General features: G+C 38.7%; 1 long non-coding RNA gene across 1 annotated transcript; it reads left to right on the top strand.

The window, feature by feature from the left end:
• The first annotated feature begins 905 nt into the window (after nt 1–905).
• LOC124276778 lies at nt 906–24,213 on the top strand. Its single transcript, XR_006898658.1, has 4 exons — nt 906–916; nt 10,137–10,154; nt 23,773–23,777; nt 24,124–24,213. It is a non-coding gene; the product is annotated as an uncharacterized LOC124276778 (long non-coding RNA).
• The last annotated feature ends 2,358 nt before the right edge of the window (nt 24,214–26,571 follow it).

Genomic DNA, 26,571 nt, shown 5'->3' with positions numbered 1-26,571 from the left:
ATGAAGTCAATGCCCAGGAGAAGGGAAGAAGATTTATTACATTCCTGTCGAGATTATAAATCTCAGGCCTGTCAATACAACGATCTGGCCGAGACAAAACATGTCCCTGTGACGTTAAGGGTTGGTCATCGGACACCTTGGCAGTATTGGTTCTGGCGAAAACAAATGTCATCTTGTCCACCACACGTACACAGAGAATGAACTGACGTTCGTATTTCGTCAGTAATTAATGGGTTAACTGAAGGAATACATTCGGTGTCCCTAATTCCATCTCACTTTTCACTACAACTAATATGGCGGGAATATTGAGTGAAATATGACACCAAAACAGAACATGACAATTGTCGATAACAATATTGATTTTGTTTTCAGTAAATGTTTTAATAAAGTTCAAGTTTCGCATCTGTGAAATGCAATGTGGACGTCAGGAAGTTTAAAACATCGTCAGTCCATGTCAATAACTAAAGCTTCTGTTTTCAGAACAAATGTTCTTCCTACAACAGATCAGAATGTGCAAGCTTAAAACATATCACCATTCCATGTGTTTCTTGATCAATGGTGTTCTTCTCGCATCTTTCAGTTTTGTCCTCAAGAAATTCTATATAACACTACAGTTTTGTTATCCAGAGAATGTATTTGGACATCTGTATTTCAATTCAACTTTGAGCGTCATATGATTCTAGCTCAGAAGCTGCTTGATCAAAATACCATTCAAAGCCTCAGTAAAGTTTCCAAAACGTTTAGTTTCAGTCGTCTGGGTGACAGTTCCAAATTTGACGCTTCAGTAATAACAATAATGTCCGGTGATATACATCGTTTTGACTAGTTCCAAATGTATCTTCTGGTATACGACTTACATAGTTTGCATGTGATAGGATTGTGTTGCTCCAGTTAATATCTAAACGTTTCATAACGTGTACATACGCTGTGGATAGTCTTACTGTTATTTAGGTACAACACACAAACATCACGTTAAACAAACATAAGTGGTATCAATGTGTTACGCGATATACCTCTGAGACGTTTCTTGGCATGTCTTTGTGTTTGTATGAAATTGACTTCGTCGCTTAGAGAGAATATGATCGGCATGATGGCAAAATATCATTGATCTCACAAACAAGAAGATCAAGCATAGTAATAATCGGGATGTATGGTGCATTGTCTTCAGAATCTTGGGTGCGGAAGGGGTTCGTATTGTCTCGAACAATGAGTACGGATAGAGGTGTATGGTTTGTCTACAGCTGCATTACTATTAAAATGATAAGATCTTGCTAGTAAAAACACAACAAAAGAAGTCGATAACATTGAATCGGTTTCCGTGGACAGCGGAAGATGCTGTCAGCGTTATTGTTCGCCACCATAAGAGCTGTGGGAACGGTTCATTGTCGGTTTTAGTGCAGTCAAACGGGTCAGTCCCCACGTAAACATTTAGCATCATGGTCGCAATAATCCCATGCATCATCCTTATATATTGTCTATATATCTAAATAATCAAGAATTGTTCAGTACTGTCGTCTCAGGACAGTGTAATGACTGTTCGGAGAATGACATTGTGTAAACTCCCCCAATACTGCAACGTTCTGCCGGGTACTCTAGCACTGTCAGTCAAAATGTTGAGTACTAAACCTGAGGCTCTAAGAACAATATTGGACAACCTTATACTTGGGTTTCATGAAGGACATTGCGTAAGCGAGGTCGAAGTTTCTCTCCATTCTAGTCAACCTCATTTTGGACAATTCAATACTTCAATAAAAACTATAAATTTCAATATTTGTAATAGCTAAGGTCAGGTGTGCGTGCGTCTATGGATAAACACTGGTATATTCCAAAGAATTGTCATTTTTCATGATGCCCCAAAAATATCTTGGGTCGTACCATGGATGCCGCCTAAGACACTGTGTTTGTGCCCACGCTGGAAATCCACTGACAATGTGTTGGACAGTCTCAGTATATTCATTGTACAATTCATATTTGCAAAATCTCGTATTGGCGGTTACGAGTGAGCTGTGACTGAACAAGAGAGGTAAACATTAAACCTTCTGTTTCTGGCAGGCCGGTTGCCATCATCAATGTGGCCCAGTTCATAAAGTGTCTACGAAGGTGGAGAGTCAGATGTGGTTGTGAGTGAGTGAGTGAGTGAGTGAGTTCAAATTTAAAGTCACATCGGCAATATTTCAGCCATATCGTGACGAGAACAATTAATTTTATACAGAGTAATTAATGGTAAATTGTAAAAACCTGTCAACAAAGGACAGTAAAATAACTAGATTATCACAGATTCTAATTTAAAACTAGCTTTTAAATCTAAAACAGTTTAACTATAGATGACAATACAAGGTGAAAACAGGCTATATATTGCCAACAACTGAAGGTAGATCACCATACTAGGGACCATGGGGACTTCCAGTACATTTGCTTCCTGCATGGACCCCAGCTGGATTTACACCATCCCTTCAGCTATTAGCAATTTTAGATAATCTAGCCACAAATTAAACGAACATATTTTCTACGACTAAAAAAGGGGAGGTGCAAAATAACTGTGAAAATCATGTGAAGAGATCAGTGATGACACCGGGTGTTCACCATCCTGGAGGGCATATCCTGCCCTACCAATAAAACCTCAACTCACACAATTCTAGTTAATAAGGTAAGCAGTTATACCTACTCCGTGTCCAAAAACCCAAAAGACCATTGAGTCTTTAGTGTTTGAAGAAGAAAAGGTTTGTCATGTATATACTGAAGTATCCTTAATAGCAGTCAGTGGCTGTGAGAAGGAACCTTAATCCAGCGAACTGTTGCTTGTTGACAAACTGGAATATGATTATGTACATGCGGTCACAATCCAGGAAGCGTTTATTGAACATGCCTCTTGAAGCCATTGTCAACAAGTAATGAGGAATGCAAAATGTGACATTCCTCATCCAACTGATTGCCATGAATTGACCACTGTGTAGAGTGGGTGACTCCATTTGTTCAATTACGGAGTAATCACAATATAGTTTCATTTGGATTTCTTCTGAAGCATGTGGTCATCTTGATGGATTTGGATGTATTTGTTATTCTCATATTGATTGCCAATGTTTACCGTGAATGCCGCAAGTGACTGTTTTTGTTTGTTTCAGGAATGTTCAGTATCTTTTAGCGAATATTGTTTTACTGCTCTTGATTCCCTTGACTTGGCTTCACATTATGTAATCATTTGGTGACCTTGTCCCTGCAGTTGAATTAATAAGTTCTCTCTCTTCTGATTGAATAGAAAATGAGTGAGTGAGTTAATATTTAACGTCACATCGGCAATATCTCAGCCATATCGTGACGAAAACAATTTATACAATAAAACATGAAAACTAAAATATGTCAATTAAAGAAGACAATACAATATAAAACACGGGCTATAGATCGCCAACAGCTGAAGGTAGATCACCATACTATGATCCATGGGGACTTACATTACATTTGCTAACTGCATGGACCCTAACTGGATTTACACCATCACTTCAGCCATTGGTGTTTATGCTGAGATGTAACCATACATTAAAATGACAAAAATACTACGATTAAAAACCTGGTAGACTTAAATTTACTTCAAATGTTTTAGGACTTACGTACCCTCTAAGGAGGACAATAATTTTAAACTACGTCAACCCCCTTCGAAGGTACAGCCACACACAAATTCAGTTTCTAATTTAAAGGTCACATGCAACGTAAAACACAACTTTGCAGATTCTGATACCTTTCGGTATGGACTTACCAAAACAAATCATCAAAAATGCAAATTCAACTTATAAAGTTGAAAAATAACGCGATGAAAAAACCCGACTTTTCGGGGGAAAACTGGTTTCAACAGCTGGGCTGCGCTCATAGCACGTGCGCAGTGAAATAGGTTCGCGCAACTTGGAAGCGGGCTGTCCAGTGAATACTCGGTGAAGGTTTTGGTGTGAGCTATTTTCCTAATGTTTTGTTGATATCTCACAGGCGCGAGCTTTTTATATGTTATGACAGTTAATAAACTGTTTATATAATTTCATTTGTCTATTTCACCACACGTTCTTCTTACCGAGTCACTTTCTCAGTTCGATACTTAAAAGCAATGTCATTATTTAGCGTTGACACAATTTCTAACTGTGATATAGATATGTCGTTGTCACAGACAAAACTCAATGTCTTGTTTTATTGACACCTGTGTGTCTGCCTGCCTGTCTGCTAATGACAATATTCAATACACAACTGCTATCACTGACCACATGCAACACCTATCAGGCTATACACCATAAAACGCATTGATTTATGGCCCGAGTTCGGTCTCTGTCACATTATGTAATTACACAGACAGGCAGGTGTGATACTTGAACACATAACATGTTATGATGTCTGTTGATTGCATAATGTTATACACAAAAATGAGCATGTATTTACAAAACCCAACATCTCTATATATACACACACAATGAGCCGTGAGGGCGTCTGCAAATGGACCAGCCGTTACACTTGAGTGCACACCCACCCGCTCTGACTGGGTTCGGTATCCCGGCTGCTTCGTTTCTTGGGAAGTAAACCCAAGTACACAATATTGCACTTTTGATTTGCGATTGTACGCTTATAACCAGCAATGTATACCATATGTCATGAATAAGTGATAATTGTGTTTTAATTATGTTTGATTTTTTGGTTGCATGTGACCTTTAAATTACCAATGCTAAAAATGCATTTATCTACATTTATCTATTTCACTTTGACATTGGTAAAATGTTCACTGGAAATATACATTTGACATTTTCAGCACAGAACAAAACCGAAAATACCGTGGGACAAACATATCGTGTAAACAGTTATTTACAACACTAGGGTGACGCTGAACGGATATATTTGTATTCACACGTATTTATTTATATTCGGGGTAGTGCAGCGAGTGAGTGTGGGTTTATCCCACTTTTAGCAATATCACGACGGGGTACACCAGACATAGGCTTCACACATTGTACCAATGTGGGGAATGGAACCCATGTCTCCAGCATGACGAGCGAAGCTACAACCATGAGGCTACCTCATCGCCCCCGGATGTAGTGCAATGGTGTACATGTCATGTTCATTAAATGGACAGCCTGGTATATTATATTACCATAGAAGATGACTGTTTGTGAGTGAGTGACATAGAATTTAACGTCACCTCGGCAATATTTCAGCCATATAGTGACGAGAAATGTTTTACATAAACAATAAATTAAAGTTGCTAAATAATCAGTCATCGAAGGACTGTAAAATAACTAGATTATCACAGATGGAGTCTAAAACTAGCATGAACATGTAAAACTATTTTATTTACCCGACTTTTACAAAACCCAACATCTCTATATATACACACACAATGAGCCGTGAGGGCGTCTGCAAATGGACCAGCCGTTACACTTGAGTGCACACCCACCCGCTCTGACTGGGTTCGGTATCCCGGCTGCTTCGTTTCTTGGGAAGTAAACCCAAGTACACAATATTGCACTTTTGATTTGCGATTGTACGCTTATAACCAGCAATGTATACCATATGTCATGAATAAGTGATAATTGTGTTTTAATTATGTTTGATTTTTTGGTTGCATGTGACCTTTAAATTACCAATGCTAAAAATGCATTTATCTACATTTATCTATTTCACTTTGACATTGGTAAAATGTTCACTGGAAATATACATTTGACATTTTCAGCACAGAACAAAACCGAAAATACCGTGGGACAAACATATCGTGTAAACAGTTATTTACAACACTAGGGTGACGCTGAACGGATATATTTGTATTCACACGTATTTATTTATATTCGGGGTAGTGCAGCGAGTGAGTGTGGGTTTATCCCACTTTTAGCAATATCACGACGGGGGTACACCAGACATAGGCTTCACACATTGTACCAATGTGGGGATGGAACCCATGTCTCCAGCATGACGAGCGAAGCTACAACCATGAGGCTACCTCATCGCCCCCGGATGTAGTGCAATGGTGTACATGTCATGTTCATTAAATGGACAGCCTGGTATATTATATTACCATAGAAGATGACTGTTTGTGAGTGAGTGACATAGAATTTAACGTCACCTCGGCAATATTTCAGCCATATAGTGACGAGAAATGTTTTACATAAACAATAAATTAAAGTTGCTAAATAATCAGTCATCGAAGGACTGTAAAATAACTAGATTATCACAGATGGAGTCTAAAACTAGCATGAACATGTAAAACTATTTTATTTACGAAGACAATACAATATAAAAACGGGCTATAGATCGCCAACAACTGAAGGTAGATCACCATACTAGGAACCATGGGGACTTACATTACTTTTGCTACCTGCATGGAGCCTAGCTGGATTTACACCATCCCTTCAGCTGCTGGCGAAAAGTGGGACAATTTAGCCACAAATTAAAATGACAAGAATAGTACGTTTAAAGCAAAGGACGTGAAAATTTTACTTTGAAAGTTTTTGGGACTTACGTACCCTCTCAGGAGGACAATAATTTTACGCTACTTCCACCCCCTTTGAGGATACAGCCGCTAACAATCTAAGCTCATAATCTACACTACCAATCATTAAAACACATCTATCTACAGAACATATTTATCAAAATTCATTAATTAAATCAATTTCTTTTATAAAAGCAAGAATTAAATGAAGATGAACAGAATTAAAAAGATCCTTAACAGTTTTAACATTGAAATAGTTATCCCTTATGATGGAGAATTCAACACAGTCAAGCAGGAGATGCTTGACTGTGACTCTCTCATCACAAGGGATACAAAACGGAGGATCTTCACCTTTTAACAAATATTTGTGATAGTACCTTGTATGGCCAATACGACATCGTCGCATGATGACCTCTTCAAATCTGGACTGACAACCCAAGTAGGTGTAACCAATATAGGGTTTTATTTCATGTAATTTATTAATACCTACTTGGGTGTCCCACTTCTTCTGCATCAGATCGCGGATGTATGTTCTAATGCTAGCTTTGTAATCAGAGTATGGAATTAGAAGTTGTGTCACCGACTTGTTGAGTGCAGCCTTAGCATCAAGATCAGCCACGGTGTTCCCAGAAATGCCAACGTGGCTGGGTAACCAACAAAAGACGATGTCGCATTGGCCAGTAGCAAGTTCATTGTACAATTCAATAATTTCTACTAAAAGTGGATGTTTGCAAGAAAGATTTTTAATAGCCTGAAGACAAAAAGAGGAATCTGAAAAGATGATATATTGTTTATATTTAGGGTGTTTATTTATATATTTAAGAGCTGTTAGTATTGCGTTTGCTTCTGCTTTGAAAGTTGAACTGGCATTGGGTAATCTGGAAGATATTGTTTTTGACCCAATGACAGTGGCACAAGCAACCGCGCCACCATCCTTGGACCCATCTGTAAATAAGGATTTGTATGTATTTTACTTTTTAATTGATTATATTCTTGTTTATATAGTAAGTCATTAGTTTCTGATTTTTTTAAATTTAGTGAGTGTTAAGTCGACTTGTGGCCTAACCAATTCCCAAGGAGGAGAGAAAGAAGACGGGAAGGAGATATATTCTCCAGCTCAATGCCGGCAGCAGTAATGAATGGCTTAATCCTGAGCCCATGAGGCGGAACAAGAGAAGATTTCTTGTTGTACAAATCCTCATAAAGAGGATTAAAGATGCAGTGAAATGCAGGATTAGACTCGTTAGAATATAGTTTGGTAATATATTGTAATGATAGTTTTATACGGCGTTGGGTAAGAGATGGTTCATCTGCATCGACGGAGAGACTGTCAACAGGAGATGTTCTGAATGAACCAAGACAAAGTCTCAGACCTTGGTGGTGGATTGAATCCAATAGTTCTTGGTTGCTTTTACAGGCTCCACCATATACGACGGAGCCATAATCAAGCTTCGAGCGGACCAGTGATCTATACAGGTGTAGGAGGGCAGCCCGGTCCCCTCCCCACTTTGAACCAGAAACGACTCCCAACAAACCAAGTGCCCCCAGGCATTCAGTCCCAGAGACTTGATATGCGGAAGAAAGGTTCAATGGGAGTCGAAAATCAGACCCAAGAACTTGGCCTCTTTCACAACCTTGATGGGAGTGCTATTTAAAGACAGTTCTGGGTCTTTATGTGGCCTATATTCACGGCAGAAATGTATGCAATTAGTTTTTGATTTAGAACATTTAAAGCCGTTTTCAAGACACCATTTATTTATTTTGTTTAAACACAACTGTAGTTGCCGTTCAATAGTATGCATATTCTTACCTCGACAAGAAATATTAAAAGCATCCACAAACAGTGATCCATCAATTGAATCATTTAAAACCTTGGATAAACTGTTGATCTTGACACTAAACAATGTTACAGACAACATACTGCCTTGTGGGACACCCTGATCCTGATTTTAATGGTCAGACAACGTTGAACCCACTCGGACTTGAAATTGCCTGTCTGATAAAAAGTGTGATATAAAAAGAGGTAAACGACCCCTTAAACCAAAATCATGTAAATCCTTTAAAATGCCATGCTTCCAGGTTGTATCGTACGCTTTCTCAAGATCGAAGAATATCGATACAGCATGTTGTTTATTTACTATTGCATTTTTAACAAAGGATTCTAGTCGTACCAAATGATCAATGGTACTACGATTTTTCCTGAAACCACATTGAATATTGGTTATAAGGTTATTGGTTTCAAGATACCATGTTAATCTATTGTTTACACACAACTCGTTAAAGAGATTGGTCTGTAATAAGACGGATCAGTATGATCCCGGCCAGGTTTTGGAATAGGGATTACAATGGCATCACGCCTCGAAGTTGGGAAATTCCCTGAAGTCCATATTTGATCACAGATTTCTAAAAGGATTTCTAAACATGATTCCGGCAAATGTTTCAAGAGCCTAAAGTGAATATTATCAGCTCCTGTTGCTGTATCATGAGCTTGCTCAAGGGCGGTATGGAGCTCATGTAACGAAAATAGTTCGTTATAATCTTCACCATTGTCTGAGTTAAAATTTATTCTTTTTTTCTACTGCTGTTTCTGATACTTTTGAAACTCAGGGACATAATTAGATGAAGATGAATGCTTGGCAAGAGTTTCACCAAGTTTATTTGCAATGTCAGTTTTATTAGTCAATAATTTATCACCGTCCTTCAAATGATGAACAGTAGATTTGGAACCTTTGCCTTTTATTCTTTGGATCATGTTCCACACTTTTGACATAGGTGTACGTGAATTTATTTTAGAAACATAATTTCGCCAAGACTGACGCTTATTTTATTTAAAAGAACGTCTAGCCTTAGCATTAGTAATTTTGACCTTGTCTAGATTATGGACAGTAGGGTGTTTGCGAAAATATTTTTCGGCCTTTTTCCTACATTTTCTGGCCTGTTTGCATTCATTATTAAACCATGGTTTACGAATATGTGGAATTGCAGAGGACTTAGGAATTGTTTTGTCAGCAGTGTGATTTAGTATATCCGAAAAAGACTGTATAGGATCTTCACTGTTCCTAAAAAGATCATGCTGCAAGTGTTCAACACACAGTTTCTCATATAATGACCAATCCGCCCTGGCGAAATTTCTCCTTGATAAAGGTGGATCATCACCGGGGCTGATTGTTTTGAGAATGGTAGGGAAGTGGTCACTCCCACATAGGCCATCATGGACCATCCATTCAAATTCATTATACAAGTTTGAGTCAGCGAGAGACAAATCCAGGGAAGAATAAGTTCCCGTAGCTGGATGACGAAAAGTGGCTGAATCATCATTAAAATACATAAATTATTATCGGAAATGAATTCCTCAATAATTTTACCTTTAGTATTAGAATGGACACTACCCCAAAGCGGGTTGTGTCCGTTCAGATCGCCCATGATGAGACATGGCTTTGGCAGCTGATCATACAGATTTTGCAGATCCGACAGTCGGATATCAGAAGATGGAGGGACATATAAACTGCACAGCGTCAACGCAATGTGCATAGTCAGACGAACAGCTACAGCTTGGAGATTGGTATTAAGAGGGACAGGGCTATGTATGATGCCCTGCTGTACCAAAACAGAAGCACCACCAGTTGCTTTATCTCCTGATGGAGAGAAGCAGTGATAATCACTGTATTGTCGTAAATTGAATGAGTCCGTATTTTTTATATATGTCTCCTGAACACATAATGCTGAAGGTTTAAAATCCTGCAATAACAATTGTATCTCATTGAAGTTATTCTTCAGCCCTCTGCAATTCCATTGAATTAAATTGGCCAACTGAGTCATGGTGGCTCAATTGGCGATATCTCTCTTGAATGTGAGGGGGAGCTGTTCCTCCTCCTGTCCTGCATGGACAGAGTTACCTCCATATCCAGAGGCCCAAATTAGTTCTATAAAGAAACCTCTGATGGTGAAGGGACGGTGATTGTTTCTGTTCTGTTTTTCTTTCCTTTCTTTTTTGTTAATTGATTTACTGCTGGTTGTTTGACATTGGCTCCTGATTTTGCCGTAACCTGATTCTCTGTCTGCGATGCAGACGTTGACTTCGATGCAGATGTTGACTGAATAGTTTGAGAAGGGAGTGTGGTTGATTTCAAAGCAACAGGCTTCTCTGACTTGACCCATGTCAAGTCAGTCTGACACGAAATAGTTGATGTTGCCACAGATCGAGAAACTGCAGCAGAATAGGTTATGGTTGATGGAGATGCTGTCTCAGTTTTGAATAGTTTTTTGGCCTCAAGGTAGGAAATATTGTTTTGACACTTTAGCTTGAGGATTTTAGATTCCATCACAATTGCAGCATTTATAATCTTTTTGACAGTCAGTGCCTTCGTGGCTGTCATCACAACGATGACAGTCGACAGAGTTTCGACAAGAGCTTGAACCATGTCCGAATTTTTGACATTTAAAACATCGAAGTGGAGAGGGGACACACACCTCCACTCCGATATTAAAATATCCTGCTTTAATAGAGTCTGGTAGAGAAGAACGCGCAAACGACATTAAATATGGGTTTGTTTTTATGATTGCGCCATCTCTCTTGATGGTAAAACGCTTAGCTGCGGTTACCGCCTGTTCTTTTAGCTCCGTAGCGATGTCTTCTTCAGACATGTCGGACAAGCAGCGAGCTCTGTCCCGAACAAAGCCTCGACAAGAGTTAAGTGTCCTGTGCACAGAAACAACAACCTCAATATTTGCAAATGTTTTGTCGATAGCAAATTGACAGATTGCTGTCTCCATGCACACTCCACAAGAAGTGAACCACTACGGACAAGGGGTGATGTTGTTAACTTGTCCGCAAATACCAGATACACCCTTTGAGATTGCAAACGGGTTTAGTTTAATGGGTAGGAAATCTGCAGCCTCAATCACCAAAAATCGTGGCCAGGAATCATTGTTTGAAGCATCTTTTTACAGTTGAGAGATCTAAGTCCTCTAAACGTCTTTTCTTTTCATTGCGAATTGAACCAGCATGCGTAAGCTCCATGATGAAAGGAAATAATTCAGCACCCCTGCTCCCCACCCACCACGGAGTGTCAACAAGGACAGTGTCAAATAGCAACGGGTATCCAAGATGCTGACACAAGGGATACAGGGGTGTTATACTCCAGAGAAAACAACACAAATAGCTGCATTTATCTACCAATTTCATGCCCGACTGGTTAGGCCCAAGACAAAAAATTGGAGACATGCATCATTTGGAGGTTATTATCACCAGATTGGCCCATGAGCCACCGACTTCTGGCATAGGACTCAAGGCAATTGTAAATAATAATATAATTTTGAAATGCAACGGTCAATATCAACATTATATAAATGTACATTAATATAAATGTGAATGTTGTCCATGCACAGGGCATGGCGTGACCAGCCGATTGATAGAACCGGGCCAGTTCTACCACCCGTCTAGGTGAAGTCAGGGCCGAAGTGGTGTGTTGGGCAAAGGAACACTGTTCCTGGAACCAGTGCCCTCAACCACCAGAATCCCGTCCTCCACCGACACAGGGGTGCAACCCACGGCAAACGGGTTGGTGGACCAAATATACCCCCGGGTCCACAACGGGGGGTTGAAGAGCGCTTAGCGTTACCCAGCACCCACCACGAGGAGGTGGCTCTTCACGGGTGCCTGCCTTTTTGTTTATTACTAACTGGTCAAATCATCAGAACTATAAAATATAGATTAGACCTTTGTCAGTGATAAATGCTTGGCCAAAGGAGTGTCGAACAGTGTCATTTTGCTCTATCCCAAAAGCTCCTCCTACTTCTATTCCCCGCGAATTATTTTCACTCACTCCTTCATCTCACACCCACTTTTATATCTTTTAATTCTACAAGTAAGTCCCCAAAACTTTCAATGTAAAATTTTCAAGAACCAAGTTTTTAAACGTCGTATTTTTGTTATTTTAAATTTCGGCTAAATTATCCTACAATCGCCAGCGGCTGAAGGGATGGTGTAAATCCAGCTAGGGTCCATGCAGGTAGCAAAAGTAATGTAAGTCCCCATGGTTCCTAGTATGGTGATCTACCTTCAGTTGTTGGCGATCTATAGCCCGTTTTTATATTGTATTGTCTTCGTAAATAAAATAGTTTTACATGTTCATGCTAGTTTTAGACTCCATCTGTGATAATCTAGTTATTTTACAGTCCTTCGATGACTGATTATTTAGCAACTTTAATTTATTGTTTATGTAAAACATTTCTCGTCACTATATGGCTGAAATATTGCCGAGGTGACGCAAATGTACTGTAAGTCCCCACAGTTCCTAGTAAGGTGATCTACCTTCAGATGCTGGCGATCTATAGCTGTGTTTTATATTGTATTGTCTTCTTTATTTACACTGTTTTAGTTTTACATGCTAGTTTTATATTCAAATGTGTGATGTGTGATACTATTTTACTGTCCATCGTTGTCAGGTTTAACTCTTCACAATGTTTTCATTTTTGTATTGTATAAATTGTTTTCGTCACGATATGGCTGAGATATTGCAGATGTGACGTGAAATACTAACTCACTCACTTTTAACTCCACTCCCCCTGTCTACGAGCACAGAAAGAGCTCCTGCTTCTACGACGTTCAGGCAAAGGTGATCATTATGTATTTGAATATGTCGATAAATAAGGCTATAATAGCTTATTGATCCGCCAACATTTCAAGAACGGGAAAAAAGTTTAATGTATTAGGTAATAATCTTTCTTCAATCATTATACAGCTGGAATATTTCCCTGTAGGCGTCAACAAAATACAGATACTTCTTGATGAAAATTGAGTTTCAGGCAACACACTTATATAAACTTCCTAATTCAAATCGGGCGTCAGGTTATATATAAAAGATGTTAGGCAACACATGGAAATGCCAACATGCGAAATGGAGGTCCACGTTTTAATGCAAATAGTGTAGGCGCCTGGCGTCATCACATATTTTCCGTAATCCATTCACAAAATGTGTTTGATCAGACACATTTAATTGAAATCATACGCAAACAAAATAGTTCTTGGAATATACTGGAAATTGCTGACATTGTTACAATGGGTGCCTCCCATACATTAACCAGGTTGAGTGAACGCACCAGGGGCCAGCGATGTATTCTCTCAGACACATAATAACACCGATCACACATTCAGTTGCAACAGATATTTACCTACGCTTGCGAATTAGGTTTCGCTGACTCTATTACGTTTATTACGTTTACTGCGCTTCCAGCAGAATTATAGCAATTGCATTTATTGTTATGGGAAGTTGAACCACATTGGGACCCCAAAACGTCAATCGAAGACTCAGAATAATATTTGATCACTATCTTACTTTCATACCGCACATCAAATATCTAAAAGCTGAACGCACATGAAAGGCACTCAAAACCAACAGAAGAACTAAGAAGACAGTGGAATCCCTTTCCTTTATAACGATTACTTATCTTTTCTGAAAAGGGTTATTGATCCATCGTCCATGGTTGAGCCACCAGTCTTAATCTTTTAGATTCTATCCATCATCAAGGTATCTGACTCTTGCCTGGATCTTTCCAAACCTCTATTGATAGTTTTTAATGCAATTCATGCCAACAATGAATCTAATAACACCCGTAACTGAAATATTGGTATTTTCAAACGCAGCCTTAATTTGTACTACGATATTTCGACAGATTGATGCTCATTTATGGCCGTATTCAAGATGAATACAGTTCAATACATGACACAGCGTCAAAATGCGATTAGGTTTCCATTAGCACAAAGATTTATACCATTTGCAAAGCCGGATATATCACCAGGAACTGACCACCTGAAATGTTTCCTGTTCGCTTGGTTTAATTGTTGTTCAGCTATTTCCCAATAAGCTGAAGGTTGTCGGGCTGAGGCATCTGATCCCTGTTGACACGGACCTGGAGTTGAGGATTATTTAGCAAAATAATTACTTACCAGTTTCGTCAACACCTGACGATATCACTGATTTACAGTCATCTATTCATATAATATTTCCATTCAACAGATGCCCAAGGATTGCCAGTTATGCTAAACAGAATAAGCCACCCTACAACTAGCTTGACGAAACATGGTCAATAATTCACGTAAAGTAAACACTTTGTAGTTATAGCTTTATAGTATATTCTATGTGTAAAAAACTCATACCTTTACCAATCCGTTTTGATGAGAGTGTGAGTGATTGGAAAGTTAGATCAAGATGTATTTTGATAACAGGTAAAATATTAAACGGTGAAATGTACATGTACACGTTTTAGGGCAAAACATCCCAACAAACTTACCCCCATCTCACTGTCTTGCTAACCACAAGCCAAACAAGCGAAGCACTTTGTAGCTATAGCTTTATATTGTATCTGTATGTATAACAAATAAATACGGTACAGTTGTCGTTTTGATGAGGGCGTGCAAAGTTAAATATCTATGTATATTGATAATAGGTTAAAGGATATACAGTGCGATTTATGTGTACCCTAGTTAGTGGCAAACCATCAACGGCTGAACCTTTAACTGTCTTGCTAACGGCAATTTGTGAACAGAGACTGAAATGCCATGTTTTTCACCATTGTGTCAGATGACAATGTAGTTATGTTTAGAATCTGCGCATCTACATGTGTCTGAATACCATATATGACATATGCTGAGTGTTTCCTTGAGCTAAACGATTTAAATGTGTGAGTGCATTAAACGTTCATGATTAACTAACGGAACAAACGAACTGGGCCTAGATTTTCGAAGCTCTCTTAGTGCTAAGATAGTCGTAAGTGCCATACATTAACATTAACTTACGACTTTCTTAGCGCTAAGAGAGCTTCGAAAATCTAGGCCCTGGTGTGTTAGGGCGACTGTTTGCAACATATTTTGGTCCAATTCATAAACTGAAATACATTGGATGCTTGTTTTACGACAGGAACATGAACACTCCTTCAGCTTTGCAATGTTGAGTAAACCATTATATCGGACTGTACGTAACGCCACAGTTGAGTTTCTTTTTAAAATGAAACAACCCATTGATATTACAACGTATGAAGGCATATTTTGCAGAGTATCTGTGTAAATGGTGCATGCAGTGCATTTATGAGACGGATAGTCTCGCAAGTAGGCTGCTTATATCAGACAGACGAAATATGGTGTATGTTTAAAACTCTGTGTTGTATAAATAGAAGATTTGTTCCGTGATTTATTTGCCTTTGAAAAGGCTAATCGGCGAGTTGGAAGAAATAGGATGTACTTAGTATTCAGATGGCGTGTTCGTGAAGCTAAATACCTCTGGGCTTGATACTGTATATGTTAAGCCATGACCCACATAGCCATCACTTGTCTCTCCGCAACTATGTTTGTGTGTTAACTAGATCACAGAAGGACTGTGTGCTTTCTGTGGATCGACTGAGTGGAAGGAGGGCAAAAGAAACCGCCCTGATCACAATGTGATAAAATCAACGCGTCTCTGTGGATCATTAATTGCCAGAAAGTCCTGGCAAACGAGGTAAAATGAACTAGAGTGGATTGCTAAGCATACACACCAAGAGTCTTGTAGAATACCTGATGAGGATGTAAGTGGTTTTAAGATGCCACTATACAACCTAACGATGCACATTAAGCAACATAAGTGCTATGTAAAAACATATCGGGTCACTTGATTAATTTGCAATTGACAGGTACCGTTGAATAGAAATGAAAATTTGCTGCTTTAAATCATTTGAAATCTCACAAGACTACATAAATGGATAAATAATAGCAGCAACAAATATATTTCTTAGTATCAGTATTTTTCCCATTCACCGAAGCAAATTAACTTATCCAAACCTCAGTTGTACTTACTTTCTGGATAAAATGATCATCAAGGAATAAGTAGATGACTGCCTCGGTCATTTTCAAGACTCTGGCATACAAGCATCAAGAAATTATATACGTGGTGTTATCCCAAAACTGGCAGTCTCCAGATGACGTAATTAGGGAGGTGTTATAATCCACTGCCAGTATCCGGTGTAACCACCACCAAGTGCATCTCTGATTACCCCTACTCATTGACTGTATCAGACATCAAGGATTTTTAATGGACGATCTCTGTCGTGTTCTACAAGAGTATTGGTGTGTATGCTCTAGTTCATTTCTCATGTTTGCCAAGTCAATCTAGCAATGTTCACTTTCTACAGAAACGCATGTAGCCACCATTACCATCCATCCAGTGTATGGCATGACATTAGGCCCGATCATTACGCCAGGATTTCAGGGTCGTACACCGTCGAGGAGCCTTCCCTGATTTCTGAACGGTGTTTCAAAGCATTGATGTAATTATATTTAGGGCTCCTTGCCTCTAGGCAGGAGACCTATTGTAATCGTTCGGATTATTACTATTATTATTTATTATTCCGCCGATTTTTGTACCAAACATAACCCCTAAACCAATGCTCCGAATCACTTACAAAAAAATCACACAGATGCGCACCGAGGTGTAGATATTCCCCTTACAAATCTCTAGGCTCTTGGCCCAATAGCAAAGGGGCGATAATTCAAAATTAATTCCAAAATTGACAGCAAATATCTCAAGAATTAATTGTTCCGACACTTCCAAATTTCTTGTACAGATGCACAATCGAATACCCAACAATTTTGCCTGGACGGGTCAAGTCGCTAAAACGTACCGTTTGGCAGTTATTTTTGTTTTCCGTTTTTCTGAGTAGTTTGATCCCAAAACTACTTAAAAGGTACATGATCCCCGTGACCCCGGCTGTATTTGGAAGATCCGCTCGCCTGTCAAAACATGTGTTCTGGCTCCGTTTTGGACGATGATATCTAGCCCTCAGATACAATAGATAGAAAGTAAAGCCAAGGAGACCTCATCGTTGCCCGCAACTATATTTTTTATTGAAATTGTGAAACATGTTTTGGTTTACTGCCTGCGTGCAATGTCTTAAACACTCTCAAAGTAAACACAATAAGTTTCTAAAAGGTTTTTAAAGCACGTATATACAAACACACTTTACTAATAGCATTGAATTATACCTTAAACATACGTAGTGACACTGCGAATCGAATGTTGCTTTTGTCCATGTTCTATGTACATGCACTTGCTGTTAGTGTATACAGTATAACGATCTATCTCTGGCAATTTCTCTAAATCCTAAAGATCACAGCCTACAACTGAAATAATACTCCTTGGATCGATTCACTTATATAAATGCACCAAATGTTTCTTGTGCTCCTTTATTGTAATCGAGGTGTGTATTTCTTTTAGTTGTGTGTACCATGAGAAAGCAAATGGATCCTGTTTATTTATTTTGGTTTTAATGGAAAACATGAAAGTGTGGAAACGGAAATGGGTTGGTATTTTTTTAATGCTTCGTTTTGACTGCCATTATCCTATATTTTAACAGCATTAAAACATGCATTAACGTAGCGAATCCGATTGAGTTCGTTTAAGTGAATGCATATTTAACCACAGTTTCACTTACGTCACACTGAACGATTCTGATAGTATTCACAGCTCGTTGTACTTTAAAGAAACAGAATTGCTTACATTTGCATCATTCTGTGTGGTTGAGTACATACTCAAAGTGAAGGAATTTCTTATCGTACAAAGTTCGATATGGAGGATTAAGACAGTGTTTGCTTTGGATTGGTATGAATGTCTCTCAGTAATATATTGAAGTGGCTGTTTTATTCTTGTGATATCCAGACAAAGCTCATTATCTTCAGCACTGCATCCGGGATAGTTCTCAATGTTTCCCAGACATAGTCTAGGACCTAAGAATTTGAATGAAAGACTTTTGTGCGAAACCATGTGTGAAACATCCGTGATAAAGACGACATCTAATCAATGTTATATAGAACTGGAGCCCTTGAACTACCTTCAGTGCATTTAGATCTTTTTTAACATTTAAGTTTAACTGTTACGGAGTTAAACTGAATGTAAACTCTGTCAAAAAAGAAACGCAACCCCTGTATTTTAGAGATTTTGATCTGAAGTTTTAGGACGACACGGCATTTTTATTATTTAAGACAGAAGTCTGAAATTTGGCAGAATAATAACCCAGATGGGCATGTTTAAAATTGTCATTTCAAAAGTCATCTCACAGACACCAGTTTGTCACCAGGGGGGGCGTCTTTCTCAGTATCTCGTATGAGCACCACGCGCTGCAATCACTGCACGGCATCTCCTTGGACAAGAACGGATAAGACGCCGGATTCTTTCCTGGGGAATGGCTCTCCACTCCTCCTGCAGTGCAACGGCGAGCTGTTGCAGCGTCTGTGGCGGCGGCTGACGTTGACGTACGCGTCGATCCAGAGTATCCCACAGGTGTTCAATAGGGTTGAGGTCTGGTGATTTAGAGGGTCATGGCAAGACATTGACGTTGGAATTCTGCAGAAAGTTCATTGTTGCACGTGCAGTATGAGGCCGGGCGTTGTCCCGTTGAAAAATCTGTGTCTGTTGGTCAATAATCGGGAGAAGGTGAAGCTCTAACACGTGGTTGATGTAACGTTGGGCTGTCAGGTTCCCTGGAACGATCACCAAGTCTGATTTCTGGTTGTATGAGATGGTTCCCCAAACCATGACGCTTTCTCCGCCAACTGTCCACCTGTCGGACGCAGATGGGCGCAAAACGTTTATGACGTCTCCTATACAGACGCTGTCTTCCGTCGTGACGTTGCAAAAGAAAACGTGATTTATCAGTAAACCAGATTCGCCTCCAGTTTTGTAAAGTCCGTATCCTTACGTTGTTGCACCACCTGAGTCGTCGGCGTCGATGTAGGGGGCGTAGTACAGGTCCAACAACTGGTCTACAGGCACGTAAACCCGCTTCTTTCACGGTTCCTAATCGTTTGAGCTGACACTCTCCTCAAACCTGGTATTTGTGAGTCACGGTTGGTAGGGCATGCCGATTACGCAGGTGATGGACCCGATGTACCGATCTTGAAGGGGGTCGTGATTCTTGGCCTTCCACTTCTCGGGCGATCGTTGGTCAAATTGAAGTTGTTGTAGCGGCTCCAAAGTCGGGATATCGTTGTTTTGTGAACATTTAGGTGCCGTGCAACAGTTCCAAAACTTTCTCCGGCTTGAACACGACCAATGGCGATATTTCGGTCGGCAGCACCAATCGTGGCATTTTAACACAGCTTTTCGGCGACAAATGAATGAATATAATACGGAAGCACATGGGCTTTATACACCCTACATTAACTGCCATTTTCATGATTTGCATGTGTTTTTTTTGTGCGAAGTCACCATGAGGGTCATTTCATGCGTTGTGACGGAATAAGCAATAAAATACACTTATGCGTACAAATGCAGTTGTTTGGATGGTAATCTTCATTAATTACGTGTATCATTTCAATACATTCGAATAAAATTTAGTTTGGAAGCAATAACTTCATTCAAACGAATTTTTCATATCTGAGGACAGGGGTTGCGTTTCTTTTTTGACAGAGTTTATTATCGAAGTTTTGTTCCCTATAAAGGTTTAATTGCATAAGGACAATATATCATTGTGAACTTTGCATTTGACATTGTATGTGTTAACCCACTGTAACGCATGAAATAGTTCAGCACACCTGCTCTCTAACCACCAGAGAACGCCAGCAAGTAGCAAAAAAAGTAATAAATATGCAAATGATATTCAAGCAAACAAACACACAAACAGGATAGAGGATTAAAATCCTCCAGCAGAACAAGGGAATACACCAAAATGGCCGCTGCATACCGGGCATACGACTCCAGCCAAACAACATAATAATTTACATTAGAAAGACAGCATCATTTTGCTGAGACTATATCATTATTTCAACATTTCGACAATAACACAATATTGATGAACAGGGGTGACTAGCCTTTCCTACCACCCGTCTAGATTAAGTCGGGGTCAAAGTGGCCCCTAGTATGGTGTTCTACCTTTAGTTGTTAGCAATCTTTAGCCTGTTTTTATATTGTACTGTCATTTATAGTTTTAAATATTTTATATTTAATTACTAGTCTTAAATTTATTCCTGTGATAATCTAGTTGTTTTACTGTCCTTTGCAGACAGGTACGTATATGTTATAAGTTTGTTTTTATTCATTTATAAATGTACACCTTTCTTAGTCACGATATGTACCCGTGAAGGTCCGGGTTAGAATATTGATCTTCAGTAACCCATGCTTGTCGTAAGAGGCGACTACCGGGATCGGTGGTCCAGTGGTCGGGAATCGATTATTTACAGACCGCTGCCATAGAGCTAGAATATTACTGAGTGCGGCGTAAAACTAAAGTCTCTCGTTCACTAGTCACGATATGGCTGAAATACTGCCGATGTGCCGATTAAACTCACTCTGGGTCAAAGTAGTGTTGTTTAGCAAAAGGACCGCTGATATCCTCAACTACCAGACGTCCTCCACCGTCACGGGCGCATCCCAGGGAAGCATATATTCGCCTTGTACGACAAGCAATCGAGTGTTTGGGTCCGGTACAGTCTGTTCTGTGCGCTACGGAAGGAGAATGTCATCCACATGTGTAACGTAAACATGTTTGAAAACTACACTAAGGCCTTGAATCTAAACACATATTATATAACTATGAAACAAAATATCATGGGTGTCAAGTTCTTCTTTATTTTATACACAACGTTTCTGGGCTTTTCCTTGCCCCTGACAAGCAAAAGCCCAGAAATTTTGTGTATACAATAAAGACGAAGTTGACGGGCATAATATTTTGTCTTATACTTGAAAACCAACTTATATATAGTAACAATAATAATAATAATAATAATAATAGTGCATTTATATAGCGCTATTTCCGAACATAAGGATGCTCAAAGCGCACAAACATGGTTTGATATTAAGAGTCAGGGAAAGCTTGGCGGATGAGGAAAGTTTTTAGTAAGGATTTAAAGGATGCCAACGTTTGAGAGTCTTTGAGTTCTTGAGGCAGATTATTCCACTCAGTTGCTGCGGCATATGCAAATGATCTGTGACCGTAGCGGACAGTGTTTGTATTTGGGACAACAAGGAGAGACTTGGTCTGGGATCTGAGAGTTCGAGCAGGCTGGTATGTCTGAAGAAGGTTGCAGAGATAGACTGGAGCTGATCCGGAGATACATTGGAAGGTGAGGGACAGGAGCTTGAACTTGATACGGAAGTGAACAGGAAGCCAATGAGGAGATTTGAGTAATGGAGTCATTTGTGCCTCTCTGGGGGCAAGGGATGTATAAAATATGCCTCTCAAGAACCCCATGTTATAAATGTAATGTTGCTTAACATGCTATTTATACCTTCTTACTACTTGTGTAGTTGTATTTAGTTCAAAATGTCCTCGCAAATGATACGTAACACATTCCTTTACAAATAGACATATTTACCTTCACCAACTACAATGTATTATCCTATTTCTGACAGTACTTGACAAAAGTAATCTATGGACTAGAATACATTTATTTCGTGATAAAACATTGTCTTTCACCTTCTACTACAATTTACAAAACTACGCCCACTTAGTGAGTCTTCACGTTCGCTGATTTGATCATTGATGTATGTGCACGAGCTGAGCATGAACGACGGATTACCGACCACGACAGTGAGGTGGAGACATGCATTAACGTACTCCATACTACTTCAGATTAATCAATCAACAAGCCAAACAGTATTGTGTTGATCAAATGGTTCTTTGATTTCACGATAAGGACTTACAATGAAACTGAAGTCACCAGGTTCTTTTAATCTATTTCGACCATGCCATCACACTGTGTTTACTTTCCATTGTAATCAATCGTGTCATATCCATTTAGAACGACAAAAAAAACGGCAAACAAACAAGAAACGATCACTCGTAGATTGAAAGAACCCTTATGGATTCACTGATCAAAACCTTCAGAAAGTCTCACAGGGATAACGTATACACGTACATAGTGCAAGGGTGCATTGAGAAAACGTTTTTTTTATGAAGAAACGTTGTAAATGCAATTTAATATTTAAGAGATGCATTCAAACTCATTACAATGATGGACTTGTTCATAGTTACACTTTGTCTTTAAATTCAGAAAATACCTCTGATACCTCATCCAAAAACCATTGTTTAAATTCGTCTTTAATTTAACATATGGTAGTTCCTTTGGCACAAAAATCATCTCTTAATTCTCCTTGCAGCTGGAATATGTAATTTGATTTATGGATGATAACTATTTGTTGATTTCAGAAGGTGTCGATCATCCTCCATTTTGGAGAGTTGACCCAAATTTATACTGCCTCAACTTACTTACTCATCCAGCAAATGTCCAAAACTTTAGGCCACCATTCGGGATATGTCAGCTATTAAATGACACAAAATATGATACTCACAACTTCTTTGTTTGTGATGTGTGCTTTTTCGGTTAAATTTCAACGCCGCAGTAAGATTTTATTCAGCTTCGTCATTGCGGTACGTAAATAATAACGTCTGTACCAAAAATCACTAGCATCGATCTACGTAACTGGAGTGAGAAAGCATGCATCAGCCAAGTCAGTAAGCCTTACCAACTGATCCCGTTTTTCGTCACTTATATCAAGCATCGTGTTTAACACCACAGATTAGTGAAAATCAATTGGTTTAAACATTGTTTTATTCCTAGAGATCCTGGTTTGGTAACCAAGCAGAACTCTGCTTATATCAATACCTCACCAGTACATATATCATTTAAACAAAATACACAAGAACTGGATACAAAACCGACAAATTAAGCCGTATATGTGCGTTGTAGGTGCTTATAAACCTTGAGGTTGCAGCTACACTTCATTAATTGATTGCATATAATTGTCTAGAATAATTTATCAAATCGTTTAGACTTAAAGATGTATTGATGCAGGAAGTCTATTATGTTCTTATTGAAATCGTTGTTTGCCGGAGGTATTCCATATAACACAGTTTGGAGATTATGGCCATTTACATAGAAGTAGGTATTATTTCTAATAGCAGTATATAACTTACATGTAATTATTAAAAGATAATGAACAGTATCTTCATTGTGGTATCCACAAGCGCATCCAGGGTTGTTGGAAATGTGTCTATTTACTTTATCCGCATTCAAATCACTACAGCCGAGCTTAATTCGACAGTGTACGATCTGACAGAATCGACTGCCATAAGTTAGATAATGATTTAATTCATCATTTTTAAGCAGAGATTTGAATTCACCGATTGAGTTTGCGAATACTAAATTATCAGGTAATGAATTCCAAATTTTAATTGTGTCAGGTAGGAACGACTTTTCATTTATTTTAGTCCTACAATTTATTGTTTGAAACGTAAATTTATTACGGAGATCATATTGACCGTTTTCAGAGACAAATTTAGGGACAAGGTCACAGATGTAGTCAGGTGTGAGATCGTTATTCATCTTGTAAAAAGTATTAGTTTAATGTCGCGCCTTCTTTCCTTTAATGGTTTAGACTTTGTTTCGATGCATAAACTATGATGACTAGTGCCACGAACTGCGCCACATGTTGTACGAAGTGCATCTAGATGTAAACGTTCAAGAATAAGGGACTGATCATTTGTACAATTATCCCAGATATGTATCTTCAATATGACTTCTGTAGAATTATACCTGGGTGTTTATGACTTTCCACTTCTCTTATCAGGGTTTGGTTCAAGGTCGGAATCGTATCATTTTTATGTTTACGAGAAAAATGATCGTTTCGGTTTTATCAGGGTTAAAGGTAACTTGCCACTTGTCTGCCCAGCTAGAATACGGTTTAAATCATCGTTCAGACAGGATGCGGCTGTATCGTGATCATCTACAATTACGTAAAGTGAGGTGTCGTCAGCAAATAAACGTATGTTGCTTTTTATACATCTACTAAATCATTAATGCATACAATAAAACGTAAGGGTCCCAGTACGGAACTTTGTGGGACGCCAGCAAGTACAGATTTATAATCGGAACTGTATCCATTAATGACGACTTTATGTGATCTGTTTTGTAAATAACTGTCAAACCAATTCAAAAGTGATCCACCAATGTCGTAGTTTTTAAGATTAGAAATGATGCCCTTGTGCCATACCTTATCAAATGCCTTACTAATGTCACAAAAGAACAGCTCTGACCTCTTTACCTTCATCAAGTCCTTTCGCTATAACATCATACAAATAAGTTCATTGGTTAGCGGTAGAGTCGCCTGGCATAAAACCCGATTGTAAATCGTCTCTAAAGTAATTAAATACATGTTTAAACACAATTTTTTCTAAAATTTTAGACAAACAGCTCGTAAGTGCGACCGGTCTGTAATTGGAACGTTCATTTACACTTTTTTATGGAGAGGCATGACTGACGTTTCCTGGAAACGTGGATTTCTGAAGAGACAAGTTAAATAATTTTGTTAATGGAGGAGCTAAACCTTTCGCCATGACTTTCAGAAATCTATTTCCTATTCCATCTGGTCCTGTAGCTATTGATGGATCGAGAGAGAGGAGAATATCTTGAACTTCATCAAGTGTACGATTGACAACATTTAGTGAGTCTGTAGTAAGTTCAAAATGACATTGGGGAGGTCGTAAATCTGGATTTTCTATTGTAGACTGCAAATGTTTTAAATGATTTCTTCGTTCGTCAATGTCTTCGGGGTCGTCGAGTGAAAATCAATTCTAATCCGGATCTTCGGGAGTACTGTAAGGCGAAATACATTAGATGCTAATGATTGATGTTACACGAAAATCGTCAGGACGCCAGTTAGTCACATCAGTTAGCAAATACTGAAGTGGAATGTAGAGGTGACTTAAGACTTTACAGCACCCATAAGAAATCTCTGCTCGATTGGACAATTCCTATCAATTACGAACGTGCTTTCATTACTCATGGTGGTGACACCTAGTGTTTACGAATAGGTAAGCATGTCCTGCCCCACCGGTGGCCTCTGTCATGAAGGTACTCAAGTCAACTGTGTTCACCTGAAAATAAATCAGGGTAAATAGGATATTGAAGTACTACTAGCTTCAAAGCTCGTTTTAACGAATTGGAACATAATGGATATTTTTCTATTTTGACGAACTGTCAACACACTAGATCCCAACGACCGGATGAAAATGTTACATGTTTTTATGTGAAGTGAGGAACTGCATCTACGGTGAAAGGCTACGTTTTAAAAGCTGGTTGTAAATACCACCCTCAAGCCTTCAATCACACAGAGTACTTCTTGAAACCAGATTTCTTTACGGCTGTTTGCAGGCTCATTCTCGTCCTTTGTCAGTTGAGTGTCCCCATGTTGAGAGAAAATGCACTTTTGCAATAATGAAACTTTAATATGTGGTGTCTTTAATCCGCTTATTTTAAAGAAGCAATGCAGTGAATGAAATCATAATATAGACGGAAGCCGACAAATCATTTCTACATCCATAAGAAATCTCTTCTGAATTCTGATTGCACCTGGATATGTTTCTTATGAACAACAGTCAAATCATAATGACGGCAGGTGTGATCCAAAAGGAAAGGTACAAGCATCAATACCATAATATAATATACCATCAGCCGTGTCAATCAATATAAACGTTCCCATCCAAAACCAAAATAAATTGATTGTTTGCATAGATTGTATAAGTATAATATACTTTGATGGTTTCAACCCCTGATAATTCGTCCTCATGAACAAAGATAGCTCCCAAAACGTTTAAAGTAAATTTAAGCCTACCTCGCGTTGAATCGTTGTATATGTGTTTTAGGTAATGGTTAAATCTCAGTACAATCACCAACAGCTGAGGGGATGGTGTAAATCCATCTAGGGACAATACAGGTAGCAAAAGTACTGTCCGCATCGTCTCACTGACCAAGCATCAGTTCCTGGCGATCTATTGACAGGCTATATCTTAAATTTTTCTGAACAATGTTCTAATCTTCAGGTCATATGCTAGCTAATATTAATTATAGCTGTGGTATTGCAGTTATTTTACGGCCTTTTGTTGAAAGATTTTATAAACAAACTACATTTCATGTCAATATATAACTTTTAGTTTTAGTCGCGACATGACATATACTGCCGATGTGCCTAAATTTCTGAACTTACCCACTCACTCAGCTCAATATTATTGTAATAAAAACAGGGAACGTTAGAAAGTAAAAGCAAAGAACACGAAACAGTGAACATGTTAATATATGATACGAAAAATACAACTAC

This window comes from Haliotis rubra, unplaced genomic scaffold (genome assembly GCF_003918875.1).
Source record: "Haliotis rubra isolate DU_JTF1 unplaced genomic scaffold, ASM391887v1 Scf213, whole genome shotgun sequence".
Lineage (NCBI taxonomy): Eukaryota > Metazoa > Mollusca > Gastropoda > Lepetellida > Haliotidae > Haliotis > Haliotis rubra.
Note: the sequence above shows the minus strand (reverse complement) of the source record. Positions and strands in the feature narration are given on the sequence as shown.